A 16,972-nucleotide genomic window follows, 5' to 3' on the forward strand; every position below is an offset into this window, starting at 1 on the left:
TAGCTCGCCTGCAGAAAAAGTGTGAGCACCCCTGCACTACAGGCTCTCCTCACTCTTTGTTGTCTCTCCTTCTCACAGAGACTTAAAACAAGTGCACCTTCTTACATACGTCACATACGTATACGCCCTCGCGGAGCAGAGAGGTAGCGACTTGGGTAACGTTAGCTGTGGTGTGAGTGGTAATACGAGAGAAAGAAGTTGCGAATCTGGTAACAAATGAAGGAAGAATTAATTCCCAAGAAAAACAGCAGGGGGTCCATAGTCTGGCGGTGGTTTGGCTTCAAGTGGGAATATGTCAAACAGACAACCGTAATTTGTCAAGTGTGGGGCAAAAGCGTTGCTACAAAAAGTAGCATTACTGCTAATTTGTAGCATCATCTGAAAAGTCACCTGTTAGAGAATGAAGAGTGCTTGAAACTCCGCATGTCAACATCTCCGTTCGGTGCCACAACAACAAAATGCCGAGGCAACCATTTCCACATCACCGTATGAAACAAATAGTCAAGAACAGAAGGAGATAACGTCCGCAGGAACCTACCACATAGCGAAGGACATACACTATTTGATTTCCTATTATGCAGCTCATTTTTATTTGACACTTATTGAAATATGTTGTGTGACATCATGCACAAAAGTGCACTTTATTTGTTTTAAACTATTGTAGTGGCGTTCTGTACAAAAAGTGCACTTTAATTTAGTGTTGTTTTGATATGTCATCTTAGTGACATCATGCACAAAAGTGCACTAATAGCTTGTTTTAAAATGTCTCTGACAATCTTGCACTTTATGTTTTGGAAATGACATGAATGTTTGTGCCACTGCTTAATAACTGTTTCATAAATACACTTTTACTTATGATTTCCTTCTCTGCATGAAAGTTTAAAAGTAGCATATATTAATGCAGTATGAAGAAGAATGTTTTAATGTAGACACATAGAATCATCATACTGCTGTCATTATATGCATCAAGTGTTCATTCAAGGCTTTAATTGATTGATTGAGACATTTTTTTTAGTAGATTGCTCAGTGAAGTACGTATTCCGTACAATTGACCACTAAATGGTAACACCCCGATAAGTTTTTCAACTTGTTTAAGTCGGGGTCCACTTAAATAGATTCATGGTACAAATATATAGTATCATCATATAACAGTCATCACACAAGTTAATCGTCAGAGTAGAGATGTCCGATAATATCGGCCTGCCGATATTATCGGCCGATAAATGTGTTCAAATGTAATATCGGAAATTATCGGTATCGTTTTTTTTATTATCGGTATCGTTTTTTTTCTAAAAAATTTTTTTTAATTATTTGTTATTAAATCAACATAAAAAACACAAGATACACTTACAATTAGTGCACCAACCCAAAAAACCTCCCTCCCCCATTCACACTCATTCACACAAAAGGGTTGTTTCTTTCTGTTATTAATATTCTGGTTCCTACATTATATATCAATATATATCAATACAGTCTGCAGGAATACAGTTCGTAAGCACACATATTTGTGCGTGCTGCTGGTCCACTAATACAGTGGTTCTCAACCTTTTTTTCAGTGATGTACCCCCTGTGAACATTTTTTTAATTCAAGTACCCCCTAATCAGAGCAAAGCATTTTTGGTTGAAAAAAAAGAGATAAAGAAGTAAAGTACAGCACTATGTCATCAGTTTCTGATTTATTAAATTGTATAACAGTGCAAAATATTGCTCATTTGTAGTGGTCTTTCTTGAACTATTTGGAAAAAAAAGATAAAAATAACTAAAAACTTGTTGAAAAATAAACAAGTGATTAAATTATAAATAAAGATTTCTACACATAGAAGTAATCATCAACTTAAAGTGCCCTCTTTGGGGATTGTAATAGAGATCCATCTGGATTCATGAACTTCATTCTAAACATTTCTTTAAAAAAAAAATCTTTAACATCAATATTTATGGAACATGTCCACAAAAAACCTAGCTGTCAACACTGAATATTGCATTGTTGCATTGTAATGAATGGAATAGCCTACTTGATTTGATGTTCAGTTTATGAACTTACATTCATATTTTGTTGAAGTATTATTCAATAAATATATTTATGAAGGATTTTTGAATTGTTGCTATTTTTAGAATATTAAAAAAAAAAAAATCTCACGTACCCCTTGGCATACCTTCAAGTACCCCCAGGGGTACGCGTACCCCCATTTGAGAACCACTGCACTAATAGTACTAACCTTTAACACTTAATTTTACTCATTTTTATTAATTACTAGTTTCTATGTAACTGTTTTTATATTGTTTTGCTTTCTTTTTTAGTCAAGAAAATGTTTTTAATTTATTTATCTTATTTTATTTTATACATTTTTTAAAAAAGTACCTTATCTTCACCATACCTGGTTGTCCAAATTAGGCATAATAATGTGTTAATTCCACGACTGTATATATCGGTTGATATCGGTATCGGTTGATATCGGTATCGGTAATTAAAGATTTGGACAATATCGGAATATCGGCAAAAAGCCATTATCGACATCCCTACATCAGAGTATATACATTGAATTATTTACATTAATTACAATCCGGGATGTGGAGGGGGGGTTAGGTTTGGTTGGTATCAACACTTCAGTCATCAACAGTTGCATCATCAGAGAAATTGACATTGAAACAGTGTAGGACTGACTTGGTAGGATATGTACAGCATGTAGTGGACATAGAGAGAGAGATCAGAAAGCATAAGAATAAGTATATACATTTGATTATTTACATTTGATTATTTACAATCCGGGGAGGTGGGATGTGGAAGGGGGGGTGTTAGTTAAGAGTTGAAGTTGACTGGAGGTGTTCTTTTAGTGTGTTTTTTTTTAAAGAGGATAGAGATGCACTTTCTTTTACACCTGTTGGGAGTGCATTCCATATTGATGTGGCATAGAAGGAGAATGAGTTTAGACCTTTGTTAGATCGGAATCTGGGTTTAACGTGGTTTGTGGAACTCCCTCTGGTGTTGTGGTTATGGCGGTCATTTACGTTATGGAAGTAGTTTGACATGTACTTCGGTATCAGGGAGGTGTAGCGGATTTGATAGACTAGGCTCAGTGCAAGTTGTTTTCCAGATATATATGGTGTATCGTGACATGGCCTAAAATTATCGAGATATTAAAAAAAAAGACCATATCGCCCAGCCCTAGTTAGAATGCAAAAAAATAATTTTCTGTCATGATTGTGAAGGATAGGCACAATTCCAAAAAAGTGCAGTCCCCCTCTATGTTTGAACTCAATTGAACAAAATGCAGGTCATAATCTGTGATCACCATAAAAATGTCTATTACCTTCAGTTCTTTTTAAGGTCTTTTTGAGGTGAAGACGCTCTGTACAGCTTCCTGACCTCCCACTGGCCTCACATGATGACATTAGGGCCGACACCTTGGCGTTGGAACAGGGTCGCCCATAGTGCACCAATGCCAATGTCACACATGCAGACGTACACGCACTAAATGACCTATAGATGTGCACACACACACACACACACACACACACACACACACACACACACTCACACACACACGCTCCTGATCAAGTCCCCCCTGGCGAGCTTTTAAAGACGCTTCCTCTATGCATGCTCATTACAGCGCATTAGCAAGGTGTGCGTGTCACAAACTAACAAGTGGAATAACAGAGTTAGCACAAGAGGGAGGGAGGGGTGCTTACACCTGCCCTCAAACACACACACACACACACACACACACACACACACACACACACACACACACACACACACACACACACACACACACACACACACACACATTCATGTATTTCTGACCTTCTGGAGACCTGAGAAAAATGCCTACCTCTTTAGGACCAGCCTTTCTAGATATATAAAGAAGTGTATTTACAACATTAATAATATATACATACTATGCACATATAAAAAATCTTGTTGTGAAAAATGAGTTGGAATTTCACAAGAAAAAGGTCACAATTTCACAAGAAAAACATAGAATTTTGGCAGTATTATAATAAAAGTCGTAATTTTCGTCAAAATTTTACAAGAAAAACTGAACATTTGTGCAATGTTATGCTAAAAGTTGGAATTTTATTCAATAACAGTCGCAATTTTACAAGAATAGCTGAAAATTTTGGCAATTTTATGTATGGTATTTTACTCGACAAAAGTCACAATTTTATAAGAAAACTAACATTTTGGCAACATTATAATAATATTTGGAATTTTACTAGGCAAAATGATGATAACAGTCATAATTTTACTCAAAAAAATTGGCAATATTGTGATAACGCAAGTCAAAATCTTACAAGAAAAACTGAACATTTGTGCAATGTTATGATAACAGTTGGAATTTTACTCAATAACTGTCGCAATTTTACAAGAAAAGCTTAAAATTCTGGCAATTTTATGAAAATAGTCGTAATTGTACTCGACAAAAGTCACAATTTTATAAGAAAACATTCAAATTTTGGCAATATTATAATAATAATCGGAATTTTACTTGGCAAAATGGTGACAAAAGTCATAATTGTACTCAAAAAATGTCACTATTTTACTAGAACAACAAAGAAATGGGCAATATTGTGATAAAAGTCAGAATTTTATATGACAAATGTCACCATTTTGCATTAAAAAGTAATACTTTTACATTTAAAAAGTCCTAATTTTACGAGAAAATATCGCAGTATTACAGAAACAGAAAGAATATGAGAAATTTTATCAGAAAAGTTTTACTCGACAGAAGTTACAATTTTATAAGAAAATATTAAAATTTTGGCAATATTATGATAGTAATAGGAATTTTACTTGGCAAAATGATGACAAAAGTCATAATTTTACTCAAAAAATGCCAGTATTTTACTAAAACAGCAAAAAATTTGGCAATACTGTCATAAAAGTCTGAATTTTATGACAAATGTCACCATTTTGCATTAAAAAGTAATATTTTTACATAAAAAGTAATAATTTTACGAGAAAATATTACAGAAACAGAAAGAATATGAGAAATTGTTCCCAATTTTATAATAAAAAAGTTGACAGTGTGAGAAAAAGACTGCTTTTAGTTATTTTTCTGAATTTTTGCAAGATCTCTATTTTTTGTAGGAGTCACGGACCACAGATGGCCCCTGTGCCGCGCTTTGGGCAACACAGCTGTAGAAGCTAACTGTTAATGTCCACTATAGTCTTAGTAGCATAGTGTATTTGTCATATATCTCTGCCTTTGCACCTGTCAATGTTTACCTTTTGTATGCACATTAAATCAACAAAAAAAATCCTGACTTTGGAGCAACGTTCACGGACTCTAGTATTCGGCTCTCTATTAGATGCAATGATTTTCTGTATTGGGACCATGATTTATGTCCTAACTTGTTCACAACTCCTCACATGGAAGGTACTTTTCCTTGTTGATGTCTCAAGTAGGGTAGAAATACAAGAACACACACACACCCTCGGGGTATCGATTGCAACCACTGTTTCACCTTTGCCTCTGTGACCTCTCAAACGATGTGTTTATTTACTCTATTACCACACACTAATGCACGTTTGAAGTACATACCAGGGCGAGCACACAGATTTATTGCATGAACAAGAAGCTAATCCAACACTTTTAGATAACTTCAATCATTCATTCCTAAATTTTCTCTAACATTTTCTGAAAAGAAAGCAGATTAGGTAGTTATCTGATTATGAGAAGCTTACCTTGGCCAGTTTCATGGAATAGTAACGACCATTTCGTTGGTTTGGCTGCAACTCGCCGGATTTCCGCTGTCTTTTTGCGATACGCCTTAAGGCGAAGAGGTCACCCAAGGCTCATGTTTATCGGCGTAAGGAGCGCAACATTCCACATGTATAACCATCCACCGCCTGCGTTCCCTTCACATGATGCCCCCGCCTTCTCTTCCAACACCTCAGCTGATAACCTTACCACATAAGATACAAGGGTCTTGAGATACGTATCGTAGACCTTTGTAGGTCTGTCAACACTTTGATGAACTTTGCAGAGACTGCCCGTGGAACACAGGCGATACCAAAGTTACTTCACCACTTTGCTTCCCGCCTTCATTCGTACTGCGTGGACTAAACTGCGTACTACGTAAAACCCTCGGAACGCCTTGGTGTTTCCCCCAGTGGACCCGGAAGTGGTGACCAGAAACCAGGGTGTCTGGTAGTCTTCCCTACTGAGATTGCCACCCCCGGACCAGCATAAGCCGGGGAAAAAAACATAGCTGGATAGTTTCATCCATCCATCCATCTTCAACCGCTTATCCGGAATCGAGTCGCGGGGACAACAGCACCAGCAGAGACCCCCAGATCCTGGGGAATCCCGAAGCGTTCCCAGGCCAGAGAGGAGATGTAATTCCCCCTATCTGGTCCTTGGCCTGCCGCGGGGTCTCCTCCCAGTGGGACGTGCAACAAGGACCTCCCTCGGCAGACGCTCGTGAGGCATCCGCACGAGATGCCCGAACCACCTAAGCTGGCTCCTTTCCAAGCGAAGGAGCAACGGCTCTACTCCGAGTCTCTCTCGGGTGACTGAACTTCTCTCCCTATCTCTAAGGGAGATGCCAACCACCCTTCTGAGGAAACTCATTTCGGCCGCTTTTATCCGCGATGATCGTGGATAGTTTCAGGATATGTTTAATGGTTAATAGTTTGATCATTTTGAAATGTGGCTATTTTCGTGAATGCAAGTTATTTGTAATGTTTTTGTGTGCTTAGTAACTGGTATGGCCAACAGTTGCGTTATAGCTAGAGCATGGAAACGGGGACTTCACATGTAGTTGTGAAAATTTAAGAAACCACATAATTTGAGGAATCAGACTAATTTAGTGCATGGAAACATACGTTTCCGTCATGTAACAATAGGAACTAGGACATTATTGTTAATCTTGCACACAGACCACTGGAGTGGTCAGAGTTGACAGCAACGGACGTCAACGTCAAAAAGAACAAACTAAAACACGTTGAGCGGACCTTTCGGCATCTTATCTATATTTTCCTGGATTAATATCCGCAATGTGGATGTTGTGTTGTTTTGGCACGGGAGCTAAATTCCGGTTTGGAGTGGCGCACACTAAGTTTTCTACAAAAGACATGTTTTTAATGGTTTTGTTTTTCTGTTTCGGTGCATCACATTGGTTTCAGGTGGTCGGAGGACAGGATTGTGTCGATCTCTGGCTGTGGGCTGTTTGTTTATTTGATAGGGACATTGCACAATACATATGTTGTACAGACCAGATACAGCTATGTTGCAAGCAATGACGGTTGGGAGGTTGATCAGTAGTTTTTATAATTGTCAAGACTAGGACTATGGCTTGGTTTGTTCTCCCGAGGTGCAAGTGAATTGGACCAGATGTGGTGTGAAGGTAAATACATGATTTATTTAAACACTATAACTACAAAAAAAAGGATCAAACAAAAGGCTCGCACAGGGGCGGAGGTACAAAACTAGACTATAAACATAGAACTTGCACATTGGCAGAAACTATGAACAATTAAACAAAACTTGCAAACTATGGCATGAATAAAGAAAACTTACTTGGATGAAAAAACGGCATGAAAAAGCGCAGCAAGGGTCATAAGGGTGTGTGGAGAGTATAAATGCGGGATGTCGTCAGAACGACAAACTGAAAACAATGAACTTAAATACTATAGACATGATTAACGAAAACAGGTGCGTGACTCAAAACGTGAAACAGGTGCGTGACGTGACAGGTGAAAACTAATGGTTGCTATGGTGACAAAACAAAAGTGCACAAAAAGTCCAAAAACAAAACCGAACATGACCAAAACAAAAACATGATCACACAGACATGACAATAATATTTCTTATCATTTCTATGCAGATGATATTCAACTGTTATGCTCCTTCAATGATTCAGAGTTTCACTTTTTATCTGAGTTTTGGAGTGCCTATCCTGTATTAAAAACTGGTTGTCCTCAAATTTCCTCCAGATAAATTCAAACAGAACGGAAACTCTGATAATTGCTCCCGATAAAAAGATCCTCCTGATCAGGAACTCTCTTGGTGCTCTGAGTGCATCTGTTAAAAGCAGCCTCAGAAACCTTGGGGTTGTGTAGGATTAGTCCGTGTCTTTAGAGGGTCACTGTCGTCAACTGACCAAAAACTGTTTTGATCATCTCAGAAATATTTCTAAAGTGAGAAATTTGTTGGCAAAATTGGATCTGGAAATAATCATTCACACGTTAATTTCGTCTCGCATTGACTATTGCAATTCTCTCCTCACTCTTTTCAACAAGTCAACGCTAAAGAGACTTCAGATTGTACAAAATGCGGCTGCCAGACTTTGGACAGTCCATATCACCCCCGTTTTATGCTGTCTTCATTGGCTTCCAGTTAAATTCCGCATTGAGTTTAAGATTGGTGAGGCCCCTTAGTACATCACTGACCTACTCTTCAGGGCGCAGCCTCCGGTCTTCAGGCCAGGGTCTTCTCGTTTTAAAACCCGTGGAGACCTGGCATTCCAGACTAAAGCTCCCAGACTCTGGAACAACTTGCACCAGTCCCACGGTGGTCTTGACTCTGTTGAAACTTTTAAGAAACATTTTGAAAACTTCTCTTTTTAGTAAAGCTTTTAGTTAAAGCACCTTTTAACTATCATGTTTAATCCACTTTGTATCCTTTTTATGATGTTGCCGCTGTTGTTTTAAATTGAATTGTTGTTTTACTTCACCTATGTTTTGTACAGAGCTTTGTGATTTTATCTGAGAAAACTTACTTACTTACTATTACCCGTTGTCCAAAGCAAAAATACCTATTATCGATTAAATCCCAAATACATCTGTGGACAAATACTACTTCAACCGACGGCAAAAATGTTCGTAACTTAAATTATGCTGGCAATTTTAAGCCCGACAAAAAGCCAAGAGACATATCTTAAATTACCTGGAAGTTGAGGTACCACTGATTGTCAGCTATTCTTAATACCTTTGAATGTAAAAAACCGGGGGTCTTAATACTAGGGTTGCATACATTTCTGTTTGCATACAGTATTCGCCAGAACGTGCGTGTCTGAGGCGTCAGCCAGCTTGTAGCTAGGCAAGCCATCCATAGTGATTAGTAATAAAATTTTAATGAGGCCCCCATACATATGTCTGGCTGTCAGATTTACGAGGGCATTTATACAGGCGTGCTTCACGGTGCCAGCACGGACAGCCAGGACGCCGCTCGACACACAAACACACACACAGACGACAAAATGGACACACAACCAGACAGTGTGTCTCATTCTGTCACGGTCTTGTTTAGCAGTGCCACGGGGACCCGTACTGTCAGCGCGCTGTCAACTCTAGGTGCTCTGGGCCCTAAATGAAGGCATCAAGCGCTCTCATCCCCTGCTGTAATAAAACCCGGTCAACAAGCCCCTGCCGCAGGCATCTCATAATGGACTTTTTATTTCCATTTGGTCGCCCAGCCTAAAGAATTAAAGCCCAGTTTGGTGACTAGAGGACAAGGTGGCCTCACGGTCACGAGAAGAGCTGCGGGGTAGAGCAGACACCTTTTGGCTCCATAAGGAATCCACAAACATGTAAAACGGAACACAGCTGTGGTCATGTGGCGTTTAATTAGGCGGCTTTATTTTTAACTCATTGTCACTGAAAGCAGATACAGTCGTGGTCAAAGGTGTACGTACACTTGTGAAGGACATAATGTCATGGCTGTCTTGAGTTTCCAATCATTCCTACAACTCTTATTTTTTTGTGATAGAGTGATTGGAACACATACTTTCACCTTCGTCATTATCTTCCTCTTTATGCTCTACTCACCCTATATAAAACTCTCTTTGAACCACATCTAAACTACTGTAATGTCATCTGGTGTAACACCTTCCCCACCTACCTTCACAAATTAGAATCCATGCAAAAGAAAATCATACGAGCCCTGTCATGATCCAAGTTTAATGCCCCCACTCGACATCTATTCCATAATTATCATCTCTTAAGACTGACAGAGTTCAATATTTATCAAAATGCTTGTTTAACCTATCAAGTCATTTACAGGCTGAATCTTAGGCTCTGTAGCTTGGTTCCTATCTACCATCCCCAGCATGCCCACAACACTCGTAACTTAGATCTGATATCAGGGAAACATTGTTTACTGGATTGTACCGCTCGAAGTGTTGTATGCAGGGGACCAAAGATTTGGAACCGGCTTAATGAGAGCCTCAAGATGCTGTATCCATTCTCCAACTTCAAAAAGAAACTGAAAACTTACCTATTAACCACCTATATTTAATGCCTCATGTGGGGTAGACTACTGTTGGGTTTTGCATGGTTGAATGAATGTATGTATGTATGTGTGTGTATGCTTGCTTTAGTACTATTATCTTGTGTTAATCATATAGCGTTTTTTTTTTTGTTGTTGTTGTGCTTGCTACCATGTTTCATCATTCCATGTATATACTGTCCTCTGGACCCCCTGTCAAAAGCTTCTTCTAGCTTATTTGGGGGACCCTTTCACGTACCAACATCTTTAAATGATGATATTTCACTACTATTGTAATTGTTATATGGTATTGTGAATGAACTTGAAACTTGAAACTTGTTGGTCACAAAAAAACATTCATGAAGTTTGCTTCTTTTATGAAAGAACCAAAAGTATACATACAGCAATGTTAATATTTGCTTACATGTCCCTTGGCAAGTTTACCTGCAATAAGGCGCTTTTGGTAGCCATACACTAGCTCCTGCTTGAAATTTTGACCACTCCTCTTGACAAAATTGGTGCAGTTCAACTATATGTTTTGCTTTTCTGGCATAGACTTGTTTCTTCAGCATTGTCCCAAAGTCAGGACTTTGGGAAGGCCATTCTAAAAACCTTCATTCTAGCCTGAATTAACCATTCCTTTAGCGCTTTTGAGGTGTGTTTGGGGTAGAGCTGGGCGATATATCGATATACGCGATATATCGCAGGTTTGTCTCTGTGCGATATAGAAAATGACTATATCGTGATATCGAGTATACGTTCTCACGCAGTTGCTTTTTGCTGCAGGCATTAAACTACAGGCTCTCCTCTTTCCAGTCTTTCCTTCTCACAGACAGCAAGCGCACCTTCTTACACACGTCACATACTGTCACGACATACGTCACATACGTATACGCCCTCCCCGAGCAGAGATGTAGCAGCATGGCTAACGTTAGCTGTGATGCTAGCGGAGTGGTGCGAGTGCGAATACAAGAGAAAGAAGGTGCGAATCTGGTAACAAATGGAGGAATAATTAATTCCCCCAAAAAACAGCAGCGGGTGCATCGTCTGGCGGTGGTTTGGCTTCAAGTAAGATGTCGAACAGACAACCGTAATTTGTCAAGTGTGGGGCAAAAGCGTTGCTATAAAAAGTAGCATTACTGCTGTAACAAACAGTTCAGGGTGTCACAAGTTACAAATGGAGGAATAATTAATGCAGTTTTGTCCCTCCAGAGTTGTTGCCGTAGGGCTGTGACGTAGGATGTGTGTGGTTGTGGAAGGAGGTGTGTGATGTTGACATTAAAGAAGCGGTGGCTACCGAACCTGCTCTAATGTCTCCCGTTTATTATTTTATTAGATAAGTACACAGTATAGGTGAACCCAGGACACTCGGCTACACTGCTAATATGTAGCATCATTTGAAAAGTCACCCGCTAGACAATAAAGAGGGCTCACTCCGCACGTCAATATCTCCGTTCGGTGCCACACGTCCACACCATCAAAATGCCGAGGCAAACATTTCCAGATCAACACCGTATGAAAAAAATAGTGATTTTTTTTTTAGTTGTGATTTCCTTCTCTGCATGAAAGTTTAAAAGTAGCATATATTAATGCAGTATGAAGAAGAATGTTTTAATGTAGACACATAGAATCATCATACTGCTGTGATTATATGCATCAAGTGTTCATTCAAGGCTAAGGCAAAATATCGAGATATATATCGTGTATCGCGATATGGCCTTAAAATATCGCAATATTAAAAAAAGGCAATATCGCCCAGCCCTAGTTTGGGGTCATTGTCCTGTTGGAACACCCAACTGCGCCCAAGACCCAACCTCCGGGCTGATGTAAAGCACCAGTTCCATTGGCAGCAAAACAAGCCCAGAGCATAATACGACCACCACTATGCTTGACGGTAGGTGTGGTGTTCCTGGGATTAAAGGCCTCACCTTTTCTCCTCCAAACACATTGCTGGGTATTGTGGCCAAACAGCTAAATTTTTTGCTTCATCTGACATCACATGGACAAAGATAAGACCTTCTGGAGGAAAGTTCTGTGGTCAGATTAAACAAAAATGTAACTGTTTGGTCAGATTTTTAGTCGACCCATAATCCATCCACCCATTTTATACCGCTTGTCCCTTTCGGGGTCGCGGGGGGTTCTGGAGCCTATCTCAGCTGCATTTGGGCGGAAGGCGGGGTACACCCTGGACAAGTCGCCACCTCATCGCAGGGCCATAATAAATTCATAAATGAACCAAACTTCATAAATGTTTTTTGTGACCAACAAGTATGTGCTCCAGTCACTCTATCACAAACAAATAAGAGTTACAGAAATGATTGGAAACTCAAGACAGCCATGACATTATGTTCTTTACAAGTGTATGTAAGCTTTTGACCCCGACTGTATCATGGAGGTTACCACAAACCGTGTCTTGCAACCTTAGTTTCTCCTTGGACAATGTACAGTAACAGAGTGTTGCTGAAACCCAAGCAAGATGCCATCATTTTAAAACGGGTGCTAAAAATAATTACTTGACCAGAAAGCATGGAATCCCAGGAAGTAATGTAGGCTGGTAGCCAGCTTGAAATAACCGTGACCCTCAGTTATCTCCTGCCCCATTTAGGAAGGAACAGGAAGATAGATAGCAGGTCAAATGTCGACGTTTCCTGCTGTGGTAGAGAACACTAACTGCTGGCAAGGGTCAAAGGATCGTCGTATATGTGTGTTGTCTATGAGAACAAGATATTCCATGTGGTGGTATTTGGTAATGAGAGGGGGGGAAACAGCAGACTGCAGACGACAGGTGTCTTGTTAGGTTAGAATTAACAGGAAATGCATGGACACACACACACAGACATACACACACATGCAGTCTACCATCTGGTAATGCTCAGTAGGAACGATTAGGTGTTATGTCTTGTCTCTGACATTCAACACAGTCGAAATGCAAATCTATTTAGTAGATTATTAGACAGCAATTAGACCTGGATTTATTTGCATTATACCGTATATTGTTGTCGTTTGTCAAAACCAGCGATTTTTCATCATTTTGAGTCAATAAGACAAATGAGTTGTTTAGTTTAGGATGGTTATCGGCTGGAAGAGGGTGGATTGCACCCTTTGGGTTAGGCATGAGGTCTCGCCCCAGATGGAGGGATCCAAGGAAGCTGGAGTGTGAGATCATTACGTAGATCGGCACAGTGTCTGCAGTAGGGATGTCCCGATCCAGGTTTTTGCACTTCCGATCCGATACCGATATTGTTTTTGCATTTCCGATCCGATACCGATACTGACCGATACTGGCCTATCCGAGCATGTATTAAAGTTTAAAGTTATTTAGCCTACTTAGTTGTCAGAATCATGTTGAAAAGGGTTTTAGTACTCTTGATAACAACTAGCCAGCTGAATTAGGGGAGTTTGAATAATACACAATGGTTGGTAACAAGAAACTGACCTGTTTATTCAAGGATAAACACAAAATAGACAAAATTATAAATGACAAACAGAAATGGCATCATTGAAACTAGGGCTGGGCGATATGGCCTTTTTTTTAATATTGCGATATTTTAAGGCCATATTGCGATACACAATATATATCTCGATATTTTGCCTTAGCCTTGAATGAACACTTGATGCATATAATCACAGCAGTATGATGATTCTATGTGTTTTGATTGATTGATTGAGACTTTTATTAGTATGTTGCACAGTGAAGTACATATTCCGTACAATTGACCACTAAATGGTAACACCCGAATAAGTTTTTCAACTTGTTTAAGTCAGGGTCCACTTAAATTGATTCATGATACAGATATATACTATCAGATATATACTATCATCATAATACAGTCATCACACAAGATAATCACATTGAATTATTTACATTATTTATAATCCAGGGTGTGGAGGGGGGCGCCGGATGTAAGTGTCCAAAAGACAGCCAAAAGAGTTTGATTTGAGAATAAATCTAAAGTTATAATATAGGGTAGAAATGCACCCATTTGCAGGAAATGTAGTCTTGATTTTCAAAATTTTCTTTCAAGGCTTGCATGTCTACATTAAAACATTCTTCTTCATACTGCATTAATATATGCTACTTTTAAACTTTCATGCAGAAAAGGAAATCACAACTAAAAAAATCACAAATTTTTTCATACGGTGTTGATGTGGAAATTTTTGCCTCGGCATTTTGATGGTGTGGACGTGTGGCACCGAATGGAGATAAGCGTCTCGACAGACGTCACAATATTTGAACAATGATGACGAAAACTGTTTTCTCTGTCGTGTCCGTGTGTCGAAAATTGTTATGCGCTTATTTTTTTATTTGATTTTGTGCGTGGCATAGATTTGCTATGCGCAGAGGACGCTTAAACAGTGCGCAATTGCACAGGCGAGCACCTTAGAGGGAGCGTTGCTCGCACGGCTGCGCTAGCATCACAGCTAACGTTAGCCGTGCTGCTACCTCTCTGCTCGGGGAGGACGTATACGTATGTGACGTATGTCGTGACAATATGTGACGTATGTCGTGACAGTATGTGACGTGTGTAAGAAGGTGCACTTGCTGTCTGTGAGAGGGAGACACAGGAAAGAGTGAGAAGAGCCTGTCGTGTAATGCCAGCAGCTAAAAGCAACTGCGTGAGAATTCACAGACATGTGGATGTGTTGAAGGTGTGCTGGAAAATGCGGAACGGAAATTAGGGAGCAGCAGAAAAGTGGAATGTATTATTTAAATCGGTGCGTTGGAAAACACGGACCGGAGTTTTTTTTTTAAACTGGATCTGGATCGGCATTTTCCCATGCCTTGCCGATACGCAATTTTTGGCAAATATCGGCGGTCGATCCGATCCAAATATCGGATCAGGACATCCCTAGTCTGCAGTAACGTGGTTGCTGTATTGGACCGTCGCTACATTGAGACTAGCGAGTTGAATCTGCGCACCTTGTGGGTTGCCTTCAGGTGTTTCAGCTGGGAAAAGCCCAAAAATACGTGTCTCACGGTCACCCTTGGAATGCCTCGGTGTTCCCCCAGTGGACTCGGAAGTGGTGACCAGAGACCAGGGTGTCTGGTAATATTCCCTACTGAGATTGCCACCCCCAGACCAGTATAAGCAGAAAAAACCTAGATGGATAGTTTCAGGATGTGTTTAATGATCATTTTTAATTGAAATACCACAACACTGGATATTGTTCAGATCAGTTAAATTGAAGAACTTGCACACAAAGCAACACTGGCGGTGACTTATGATGTGCGCATTTTCCGGGCATGCGTATTAGGTCGCGTTGCGCCGGCTGACAGAGGGGGCGAGGGGGTCTTAAACGACCATTGTGTGTGTGTGTGGACAAGGATAAGGTTAGGTGGGATTTACCTTGTATAACCTTATCCGGCTTACTGTAAACAGGGCCTTAGATGGGCGTGGAGGGAGAATTTAATCTGTCAACTAAAATAAGTCAAATGACACGTGAGGTTTATTGCGACAAATAGACCCTATTGCTAAAAGAAGCCAACCATCAGTAAAGTACTTAGTGGATGTCTCTTGATAACGTAGACTCCCTTTTAGGTGATACTTTACTTAATTGAGTGTGAAAACCTTTGTCACTATCAAGATCGAGGGTTGGGCAAAGAGAAGAGATGGGCGGTGGAGGATGAAGGAGAGGACAGCACAAAGAGGCGGAAGAGGAGAAAAAAGGTGGAGAAGAAGTGAATAAGTGTCCCTGAACGGATAGAGTGGTCATATAGGCAGGTACCCTCCAAATGAACCTCCACCCCTCCCCTCGTATTAACCCCCATCCCCTGCACCCCTAGTACGGTGAACCCCACCACTCTGTCATGCTATTACCTCCCTGTCTCTTTCATTATCTGCCGTGAACTCTCGCTAACCTCGTCGCGGCCATTCTTTATGTCACGGCCTGCAATGTGAGCTGTGATTTAGGCCCATCCAGTCCACCTAATTTGATTTCATCATCACGGGGCACTGCGAGAACTATACGGGGGGAAGTGGGTTGATGTCGTGGGAGTGTAGGGCGGGGGATGACTAGAAGGTGGAGGTGACGGCGTTAGAGGGTTTGGGACATCTCGGCAGAGGGGGTCACATTGGTAAGCGTTAGCCGAATGACTTGAAGGGGGTAATAAAGTCATCCGGGCCTTTGTTACATGGCCATCATATTCGCCCTAAAACACTGATAACTATTAGCGCTCCTAATCATTAGCCCACATTAATAGCTCTATCCTACTCTACTCCAGTGGAGGTATGGCGGAGACACAGGTTCACGGACGTTAATGCAGTTTGCAGCATGTGTCTCGAGGTAGTAAATGGCATTGACTGACCTCTTATTTTAAAGAGACATACTCAAAAGATAGGAATTTCTGCCCTGCTAACAACCAGTCAGTGGTGTGCCGTCAGGGCCTTCTCTGCTGGCCTAACATAAAGCATAGTCATAAATTAATTAAAGTTCATTTTATTTTGTATTTACTTTTCATAAATATATAAAAGTATTCATCATATTCTCTTCATGTCAAATTAGGCTCCAGCGTTGCTGTTTTTAAGTTAGAGCTTTTATCCAATCAGAATCCAGCTAGCTTGTTGCCAGCGGTGTATGAATTCTGCCGGAGGCCTTCTGAGTAGGAGTGTAACGGTACACAAAAATTTCGGTTCGGTACGTACCTCGGTTTAGAGGTCACGGTTCGGTTCATTTTCGGTACAGTAAGAAAATAACAAAATATAAATTTTTTGGTTATTTATTTACCAAATTTGTAAACAATGGCTTTATCCTTTTTAACA

General features: G+C 40.1%; 1 protein-coding gene and 1 long non-coding RNA gene across 8 annotated transcripts in view; one reads left to right on the top strand and one right to left on the bottom strand.

The window, feature by feature from the left end:
• Window positions 1-16,972, bottom strand: part of rnf220a (ring finger protein 220a) — a 482,952-nt gene that overhangs the window by 230,861 nt on the left and 235,119 nt on the right. The gene's annotated exons all lie outside the window — the stretch shown is intronic.
• Window positions 1-16,972, top strand: part of LOC133582069 (uncharacterized) — an 82,389-nt gene that overhangs the window by 7,406 nt on the left and 58,011 nt on the right. The window lies entirely within an intron of this gene.

The sequence above is a fragment of the Nerophis lumbriciformis genome, linkage group LG03 (genome assembly GCF_033978685.3).
Source record: "Nerophis lumbriciformis linkage group LG03, RoL_Nlum_v2.1, whole genome shotgun sequence".
In the NCBI taxonomy this organism is placed as follows: Eukaryota; Metazoa; Chordata; class Actinopteri; order Syngnathiformes; family Syngnathidae; genus Nerophis; species Nerophis lumbriciformis.